Below are 10,572 nucleotides of genomic sequence, written 5' to 3' on the forward strand. Positions count from 1 at the left end.
GGCTTTCTGGCAGCTGCCCAGAATCCCCCTAATAAATGCTGGCAGTAGGTCCCCAGCCTCCTCCTACCATCATCATTGGGGTCCCATTTGGGGCATCACAACAGAACCACTGTTTCAGCCCTAGCTGAATACCCCAGAGTTCCAGGAGTGATGCTGGGGTTTGGCCCCAGGGCCTCTTTAACTGCCTGTTGATAAATGCGGTCCCACTCCTCAGTGGTGAACAGGATCTGTAAAAGCTGCTGTCAGTCATCCCAAGTCAGCTGATCAGTATGGAAAACAGACTCAAGAAGAGAGATTAATGCCTGAGGTTTTTCAGAGAAGGGGGATTTTGATGTTTCCAATTGTAAAGATCACTAGTTGTAAAAGGGACATAAATCAATCCTTCTCCAGGCTCTGTTTGATTTAAAGGAAAAAGGGAGGAGGAAGATGGGGCTGATGGACCGTAGTCCTGTCCCAATCGAATATGGGGAGGTGAGCTGACCTGGTCTGAGGAGGAGTGTGGAACTGGAGGGTCTGCAGTGGGAGATTTAGGGCCCCTCCCCCAGATGCCGATTCCACCTACGTGGCAAGGGGCAGGTCAGTGCAAGTCATCCTCAAGGTCAGACTGGAGAACACTTTTACGGGTTGACACAACCATCAGAGAGGGGCTCTTTTCCAGTAGGTTTCAATTTCCCCTTCTCCTCCAATTCAGGGTTGCCAAAGGTTGATCGGGACCTGTACATTGTATAAAATATTTAGGAGGATCTTCCAACATATTGATCCAAATGTTGATACATGGGAATTGATCCTCATGCTGTGGGGCCCTAACTCCCATGACCACATTCCAAACCTTGCAAGCAATGTGCATAGAATAAGTTCCCACCAGGAGCCAACCAACTCTGAAACTGGGCCATTCTGATTGACACAGAGTTCGTAATTTGCCTTTAGAAAATTTTATGCCATATTCATCTTCCCTATCTGTGGAATAAATTTTTTTGAAGTTATTCAAGACACAGTCAAGTGGAGTTCCTTCTGTGGACTGTGAGGAACCCATAATTTTAGCCTGTGAAAATGCAAAAGGCACACAAAGCAAGCAGACAACAATAAACAGACAAAAATGAACTTTGGCCAAGTAAACCTCTGGGGCTGAATGGATTCAGACCCCACCCAGGGAGTTGCTCTTCTGAGGACTCCAATCCAGTGAGTCTGCTTGCTGTTGTGAAGAGACTCTAGGTAGGGGAACCTGTGCCACCTCTGGCTTCCTCCTACCTACCCACAGTGCACTAAGAATCATTCAATTCTTACCTCTAGAGGCTTTCCTGATAAACTCCTGTGGGTCGGTTGATTGGTGATAGGGCCTGACTGGGGCCGGCCTATCCAGAGCCTTGGAATACCATCAGGGTTGCCTCTCCTTCCACAGACCAGTGTTCAGAGGGGCCAAACACCACCCATGTCTGATCCTGGTCTCTCCTAAAAAGAAACAATGGCTCCAAGATAATAAGCTCCAGAGCAGCTGGCTATCTCACTGGGGCCTCCAAGAATGTTAGGCCAAGTGAGAGAGAACCAACCAGAGGCCGATATTCAATCCACACAGGAGTTTATTAGCAGCTGGGACCTGAGCTGTGCATCAGATTCAAGCCCTGACTTGGGGGAGACAAACATGTTTTATACACCTTTGAGGCCAACAGTTTCTAGGCCTCCCTATGGGATAGAACTAGTAAAGCAAGCAAAAGGTACAGAAGCAGAATGTCCTGCCATTAGAACATTTATAAAACAATAGTTGATTAATTGTTGTTTCTAAAAGACTTTCTAAGGGGAGGAGGTTTCTAAGCTTCCTCCTTCTAAGATCATCTAAAGGGCAGGCAGGTGAGTCACTCAGCAGCAATATGGAGCCTGTTTTGCTAACTAGGGTACTTCACCCAGGAAGTACCCACAAAAACAGAGACTGAAAATGTGTGGCAAACTCAAGCCATACAGGATAGATCTGAGATATAAGGCCCTTTGCCTCTTTTGCTTTCCTGAAATCAGAGGACACTGAAGCCTAGCAACAAAATTTCACTGGCAAATGCAAGGGTGAGTGACCAGGAAGCTGCTCCCTCAACAAACTGCCAGGTTTTTTTTCTTTGCTGCATGCCATAGAGGCTAACTGGAACCTCTACAAATAAAAAGGTTAGGAACTGGCACCAGCATTGAGGATAGCATTTGTAACAACATGACCCCACATGCCCTATGATCTGTGCAAGGGAGGAACTTGGACCATGGATATAGTTGCAACCAGTGGCACAAGCAACCTTGGGCCCAGAAATCATTACTACTTCCAACTCATGACCAGCAGTGCAAGTAGCCTTAGGCTGCTGTGTCTGGACAAGGAGGGCAGTGTGCAAGAGGAGCCAGTGGTATGGAACACATAGGGCTGTGCAAGGTCTGAGAGGAGCCAATTATACACAGGACTGGGAACAGCCTTGGGCTGTCTCAGTCTGAAGGTGCCACAGCAACTGGGAGAGCAGCACAGAGACAAACAGGGTAAAGAGACATGGTCAGGCTACCCAGAAAGCTGCTGGCTAAAGACTGACTGGTCTCAGGCCCCACATCTGTAAGCCAAGATCAGCTTCTCACCTAGTACTAATCCAGTGGCAGACTTGGGGAGGTTACCCTGTAGAGATTGGGACTCTGACTTGGACTACCATTTGACTACCACAGAAGTTGGACACCAGAGGAATTTTTTCCTTCTTTCTCTCTTTGTTTATTTTTCTCATAATTTGGGGGGCTTGTTTAGGTTTTGGATTTTATTGTTTGTTTTGTTTTACCACTCCTGTTCCTCTTTCCTTAGTTGTCTTTTTGATTTTTTGATATTTTCATGTGAATGAACTTTGACACTAGTTTTTCTGGTTTACTTTTATATTATTTTGCTTTCTTCTTCTTCATTCTTTTTCTCTTGTCCTCTTCTCCAGTTTCCCAAAGCTTGAGTGATCAGCCTCTGCCCTTCAGCCTAGTTTTACTATATACTATATACTATATACTATAGTTTTACTCTTCAATTATTCATCTGTTTTGTCTCCTATTCCTCTTAAATCCACCCATCATAGAGTAAAATCACCCTACCAAGGGGAAATTCACTGTATGCAAGTTTCTGATTTATGTTGGATGTTATTATATAACTATATATCTTGTTCCTATGATTAAAGGTACCAAATTAGCAGTTACCAGAGTTTGTCAGTTTCTAGGCTGTAGTTGATGATATTGTTATTGTTAATTGTACTACTTTAACCAAGATGCAATACATTTTGTAATCAGTTGTTCACTCTTGTGTGACAACACTGTGATAGTAAGTGTTCACAATCATCAAAATAGTCCAGTACCAAAGGACTGGGAGCTGAGTCAAATAGATAGCAACTTCTCATCCTTAATAAATTAGGAAGATAGGATCTCAGGACAGACACAAAGACCAAGGGCCAGCTACACCTAGAAGACATCTCGGAGGAATAGATATTTCCCAGGGAAGCCTTGGTACTAGTGGTGAAGCTACCTAACATAAGAAACTTACAAGCAACAACACAGAAAACAAATTAAAATAAAAAATAGAAAATGACAAGATGCAGAAGCAATATGCAACCAGACCTCCAGCTGACCTAGGATAAATCTAGGGTACACTGAGATAGAGGAAATCAGAAGCCAACTACTGGAATTTTCTGAGATGACAGCAAGATAAATAAATGAATAGATCAATGAGGCTATAGGGAAAAACAGAGGAGAAATAATCTCTCAGGTTAAAAAAAAAAGAGATGATAATCATAATGAAGGACCTGCTCAGCAAATATAGAGTAAACATAGGTAAATAAAACAAATGAGCTTAGGAAAATAATGGAAACTATGAATGCCCAACACAGGAAAGAAATGGAATACATGAAACAGATTCAAACAGATATCCAGGGAACTAAAAATCCCACTGAAAGTTTGCAAAGTTGAATGAATAAAAGTGAAGACAGAACATCAGACCTAGGGGATAGTATTGTGGTTAGTGATCACAAAAGGAAATATCTCTTAAAAATAGTAAAAGACCATAAAAAAATCCAAGAGATGGAACATGATGCAAAGAAGAACATTAGATTGATCAGAGTCAATGAAAAACAGGAATAAGTGCAAAGGATATTTAAAAAAACCTGTGGCAGAAAAATTCCTAAGTATGGAAAAAGAATTGGAAATATAAGTAAATGAGGCATGTAGAACTCCAACCAGCCATAAATATAAACATAAATATAAAATAAGGTATATAAAAATCAAGGTCCCAGAAATTCAGCACAAGAACAGAATATTAAAAGCTATTAGACAGCTGGTCCCAGCAACTGGAAGGAAGCTCCCCCGCTGCCATTGCAGGCTCCTGGGGCCAAGAGGGTGAGTCGGTTCCAGCACCCAGAAGGAAGCTCTGCTGCCTCCATCCCAGGCTCCTAGGGCAGTGAAGCTCAGCCAGTCCCAGCACCCAGAAGGAAGTTCCTCTGCTGCCATCCCAAGCTCCTAGGGCACAGAAGGTGAGCTGCATGGGTGCAAGAAGCACCCCCCCCCCCGCCCGCGTGGAAATGAGAAGACACATAAACAAGTCTCAAAAACAGACTGCCAGATCACCTACAGCAACCCCAAAGGGAAACGAGATGGAACAGTCTGATACTCAACCACCTGGACTCTCTCAACTGGCAACAAAAGAGGATCTGGGAAAAATGAAATCAGAAATAATTACTCAGATAACAGCAAAGATTTTGCTCATGGTGCAAGACATAATTAATAAATCTAGAGAGGACACAGATAAAAAAATAGAGGATCTGAGGAACATGATGGAATCCCAACACAGGAAACAAATGGAATCCATAAAACAGATACAAACAGATTTCCAGGAGATTAAAAACTCCATCAAAAGTCTGTGCAGCAGAACGAACCAATGTGAGGATAGAATTTCACATATAGAAGATAAGATTGCAATCAGTGAGGAGGAAAAGAAAAATTGCTTTAAAATTGTAAGGGAACATAAGAAATCAATCCAGCAGCTCCTAGATGATGCAAAAAAGAATAAGACTGATTGGAGTCAATGAAGAAAGAGAAGAGAGTGCAGATGACCTAAAAAAACTCTTCACAGAAGTGATGACAGAAAACTTCCCAAGGAGGGGAAAAGAACTTGACATACAGATAAGTGAGGCATATAGGACTCCAGATAACCTTAATCAAAAAAAATCTACACATAAGCATATAATAGTTAGGATTCCAGAAATCCAACAGAAGAATAAAATTCTACAAGCAGTGAGGGAAAAGAAACAAATCACATACAAAGGAAAGCCCATCAGAATCACAGCAGACTTCTCAATGCAAACCCTCAAGGCAAGAAGAGCTTGGAGTGATGTATTTCAAGCCCTAAAGGAAAACAGCCTCCAACCCAGATTGATGTAACCTGCAAAACTATCTTTCAAAATTGATGGAGAAATAAGATTCTTTCATGATAAAGAGCACCTCAGGAACTTCATGAATACCAAACCAGCACTCCAAAAAATTTTAGACAATATCCTAGGAAAAGACAATGAGGATCACAACCCCAGGAAACCCAGCAGAATGAATCCATTGGGTGTGACAAATTACATGCAAAGGGGGAGAATCCAACAAAAAGAAAAAGTCATGACAAGGCTTTTAAAACTTTTGACTTCATCCTCCTAATGAGTGTATAATTCAATCTTATTATTGTACTGATTAGTATTTTTCTGATTCTAGAATTACACACCATTCCTTGTGCTATACTGGTTATTTATCATCATCTTATGTCTACATTTTAATTGGGTTGTCTATTAATGAGCTCTAAGAACTCTTTATACATTCTGCTCATAGGTTATATGCATTGTAAATATGGTCTGTTTACGGACTACTTTTCATTTCAATGATGTCATTTAAAGTTCAAAATTTTGATGGAATCTCATTTATCATTTTTTTTTCTTTTATACATGATGGTTTTTGTATCCTAGGTAGTTCTTGCTTACCCTGAATTCATAAATATTTCCCCTTATAATTTCTTCTTAAAGTTTTATACTTTTAGGCTTTCTTATTTAGTTTCATAGATCCCTTCAAGTTATTTTCATGTATGGAAAAAAAAGGGTTGAGGTTAATTTTTTATATACGGATACCAGGTGTTCTAGTGCCATTTGCTGAAAACACTATCTCTTCCTCGCCTCTTGAATTGAGTTTATATTCTATAAAATGCTAATGTTAAATAATCTTTCAAAACTCAGTGGACCATATATGTGTGGTTCTATTTCTAGATTCTCTGTTTTATTCCAATGATCTATATGTCTTTCTTTACACCAACACTGCCTTGATTACTGTAGCTTTAGAAGAAGTCTTAAAATTAGGTACTAAATGTCTTCCAACACTGTTCTTTTTTAACTTTTCTAGGTCCCTTGTACTCCTACATAGCTTTTAAATTTCAATATCCAATTCTTCATTTATAGCAAGTATGCAAAGGCCTGAATTTTTATATATACCTTGTGTTTTCTAATCCTGCTAAATTCAAGTTCAAGTTCTAGGGGCTCCTAGAGATTTCTTAGTATTTTTTCTGTAGATGATCATTTCATCTACATATAAAGATTTTGCTTCTGCTGTGCCAATCCTATCCTAGTTGTGTCATTTTATTGCTAGACTATTTTGGTTTAGACCTATGTTTCAAAGTCTAATGGACAGATGAAGAGTAGGCATATCTGCCCTTGTTCCCCACCTTAGGGAGAAAGCATTGTATATTCTCCATTCATATAAGGTGTTCTCATTGGAAATATGGAGTACATGTCTTTAATCTGTTGAGAAGGTTCTGTTCTACTTCTAGTCTCCTGATAGCTTTTACTATGAACAGCTGTAGAATTTAGTCCAATACTTTTTTTCCAACTAGTAACAGGATCATATGGCTTTCTCCTTTCTGCTATTAAAATGATTGCTTTTGGGGGTGGATCTTCCAATGCTGAAACAACACTGCCATCCCTATAATAAAACCACTTTCTACATCCTGCCAGATCTGACTTCTAAGAGTTTGTTTTAAACAAATTTCTATCTATGTTTATACTTTTTTCTTCTATTATCTCTATCCAGATTTAGGATTAGCACAATGGTGATTTCCTAAAATGAGGAGAGAAGTGTTCCTTCTTTTTTCTGCTTTAATTGTTTGATATAATTTTCAGTTAAAATGTTTATGAGCCTGCTGTTGTCATATAGGTAGGTTTTCAAGCTAGGAATATACTTTCTTTAATAGGTGCTATTCAAATTTTATATTTCCTCCAGAGTTAGTTTCATTAATTTGTCTTCTGAGTTACTTCTTAGAAGTTGTCAAATTTATTTCAAAAAAGATTTTTGTAATATGCTTTCCATATCCTTTTAAATTCTGTAAAATCTGTGGAAATGTCTCCTAGATCTTAATATTGTAATTTTAAAAATGTATAACTGATATTGTGTAACAGGGAGAAAAGGTCTAAAAGAGCAAGGGAATTGGGAGGGGTAGGGGAAGGGAAAAAAGGGAAAGGAGAAAATTTGAGAAGAGGAAAAAAATGGATACACGGTCTTTGCAAATAGGGAAGGGTGGAGGGGGTGAAAGGAGGGCAAGGGAAGGGAAAAAAAAAAAAAGAACCAAGAGACTCATGTAAAGGTACAAGATCCCAATGATGAATATAACTGTATTGTATACCTAAAATGTACCAATAAAGTTAATGGGGTGGGGAGCTATTAGAGAACAGAAACAAATCATCAATAAAAGAAAGCGTATCAGAATCACATCAGACTTCACAACACAAACCAGTAAGTCAAGGAAATCTTGGAGTGCTGTATTTCAAGTCCTGAAAGAAAACAGCCTCCAACCCAGACTGATGTACCCTGAAAAACTATCTTTCAAATTAAATGGAGAAATAGGATGACAAAGAACATGACGAAGAACAACTAAAGAAATTCTTGTCCACCAAACCAGCTCTATAAGATATTCTGAAAGATATTTTAGAAAGAGATAATGAAGACCACAATTTCAAGAACACCAATAGAAAGAAGCAACCAAGCAAGGCACGGAATTAAACAGAAGGGAGAGATAGGGAACCAACAAGAAAATAATTTGACAAAGATAAGCCAATACCTATCAGTAATAACTATCAATCTACATTGTCCCAATTCACCAATCCAAAGAAACAGATTGGCAGAAGGGATCAAAAAACAAGATCCAACAATTTACTGCATACAGAAAACACATTTAACTCAAAAAGAAATTTATAGCCTGAAAGTCAAAGGATGAAAGCAATACTTCACAGGACAGGAACCTGGAAAAAAAAGCAGGGATAGCTATTCTATTTGCATTCAAAGTGAACTTCAAGCCAAGACTAATCAAGAGAGATAAAGAAGGTTTCTGCATACTAGTTAATGGAAAACTCTAAAAAGAGATAACAATCATAAAATATATATGCACCAAATATTGGCATACCCAACTTTAAAAATCAAATATTGGTCGGCGATGGGGGGCGGCCCCGCCGCAGGAAGATCCAGGCGCGTAACCCCGGGAGCCCGGCCCGCTCTGGACCCAGACCCGCGGGGCGCGGCGCCCTGAGCCCTCTTCTGAGCTCGCCCCCTGCCCCGGGCATCGCTGCCCGCCCCGTCGACCCCCCGCCGCCAGCCCTCTCGGCCCCGCCATCCCCGCCCCGGAGCCCCGGAGGAGGCAGCATTGAGCTGCACCCGCAGGCCGGAAGACCCCGGCGGGCTCGGCTCCCGGTGCGCGCCCCTCCTGGCTCGGTCCCGCCCCGCGGCGTCCGGGCAACCCTCAAGTCCGGGATCCGCCTGTTTCTGAACTAGGTGAAGCTGCTGGAGCTGTTGGGCGGGGGGCGGCCTGAGCTGAGCCGCAGCCCCGAGGGGGCGGGGGAAGCGGCTGTGGGTGGGCGCCTTTCGGGACGGTGACAGCGACGAGGAGGAGTACTACGGGTAGGAGCCGCGGGCTCGGGGTCTGGCCGGCGACAAGGGGCCGCGGACCGGACCCCCGCCGCCCCCGGCACCGCCGCCGCCGCCCCCGGGCGCGCTGGACGCCCTGTCGCTCAGCAGCAGCCTGGACAGTGGGCTCCGAACCCCCCAGTGTCAGATCTGCTTCCAGGGCCCGGAGCAGGAAAAAGAGAAGCTCCTGTCTTCCCTCCAACTCCCATCCCTCATCTCTTTGGTATGGGAAGTTTTCCTTGAGCGCTCATTTCCTTCAGGGCTGCAGCCTTAGCCACTTGTCCCGTTTGGATGAAAGGCCGGAGTATTTTTAAGGGGGAGCTCCTGAGCCCCTGCCGCTGCGACGGCTCAGTGCGCTGCATACACCAGCCCTGCCTCATCCGCTGGATCAGCAAGAGCGGCTCCTGGAGCTGAGAACTCTGCTACTTCAAATACCAGGTCCTGGCGATCAGCACCAAGAACCCGCTGCAGTGGCAGGCCATCTCCCTGATGGTCATCGAGAAGGTGCAGATTGCAGCCATAGTTCTGGGCTCTCTTCCTCGTGGCTAGTATCTCCTGGCTCATCTGTTCCTCACTCAGCCCTTCAGCCAAGTGGCAATGGCAGGATCTGCTTTTACAAATCTGCTACGGCATGTATGGCTTCATGGATGTTGTCTGCATAGGCCTCATTGTCCATGAAGGCTCGTCTGTCTACCGAATCCTCAAGCGCTGGCAGGCAGTGAACCAGCAGTGGAAGGTCCTGAATTATGATAAGACCAAGGACATAGGAGGAGATGTAGGGGGAGGGACGGCAGGGAAGCCAGGCCCCAGGACCTCATGGACGGGCCTTCCTGCAGGGGCCACCAGCCGTCCCCCAGCTGCCCAGTGCGTGCGGACACTCTTGCCTCAGCGCTGTGGTTACACAATCCTGCACCTCCCTCAACAGCTGCGGCCACCAAATGCCCGTTCAAGCTCCCATTCTGGCTGAGAGGTCGTCATGGGGGTCACCACAGCCTGACCTGGACTTCAGGAGCAGGGATCTTGTCAATGCATCAGCCAGAGAGGAGCTTTCATAGCTGCTGGAGGTGCCACCTGGACAAGGTGGAGCATGGTGTTCTCACCACTGAGGATCTCTTTGGGCACCCTCAAGCTGGAGATATTGTCTGGCTTCTGCTGCCCACTGGGTAGAGACATCTGGATGACATTCCAGCTCCCACTGACAGCTCCTCATACTCATCTTTAAGTGACCAGTGAGCAGGAGGGGAGAGCAGCTTTTCTTCCCTGGAAAGAACTGTCTTTATCTCAGCTCCTAGGGCTTCCAGCCCCTAGGTTCAACCATGGTGACTTGGTGATGGGGGACCAATGCCAGAAGAAAGGGGCTGTAGACCCCCCCATTCCCCACTCCATGGCCACAGGGTATCTGGCAATGAGACTAGTATACATTGACCTCCCATTTCCTGCATGAGGGCAGGGGATTTCCCCCTGCTTCACCCCCCTATTGCATGGGGGAAGGGCATAAAGAGTCATTTATATGCACGTGTAGACTCCTTTCTCATCTGGGGCTTTTCTGCAGGGTTAGGAGTTGTGGGTAGGTTTCTCTGCACAGGACAGGTTGCAAGTCCCAAATGCAACAGTGGGTTCTGA

The 10,572-nt window shown here is 43.7% G+C and overlaps 1 pseudogene; it reads left to right on the forward strand.

Moving 5' to 3' along the window:
• The first annotated feature begins 463 nt into the window (after positions 1–463).
• LOC101702591 (E3 ubiquitin-protein ligase MARCHF9 pseudogene) lies at positions 464–9,946 on the forward strand (annotated as a pseudogene).
• The last annotated feature ends 626 nt before the right edge of the window (positions 9,947–10,572 follow it).

The sequence above is a fragment of the Heterocephalus glaber genome, unplaced genomic scaffold (assembly GCF_053883595.1).
Source record: "Heterocephalus glaber isolate CG9 unplaced genomic scaffold, H.glaber_assembly_v1.0 deba00000122, whole genome shotgun sequence".
Taxonomy (NCBI): domain Eukaryota; kingdom Metazoa; phylum Chordata; class Mammalia; order Rodentia; family Bathyergidae; genus Heterocephalus; species Heterocephalus glaber.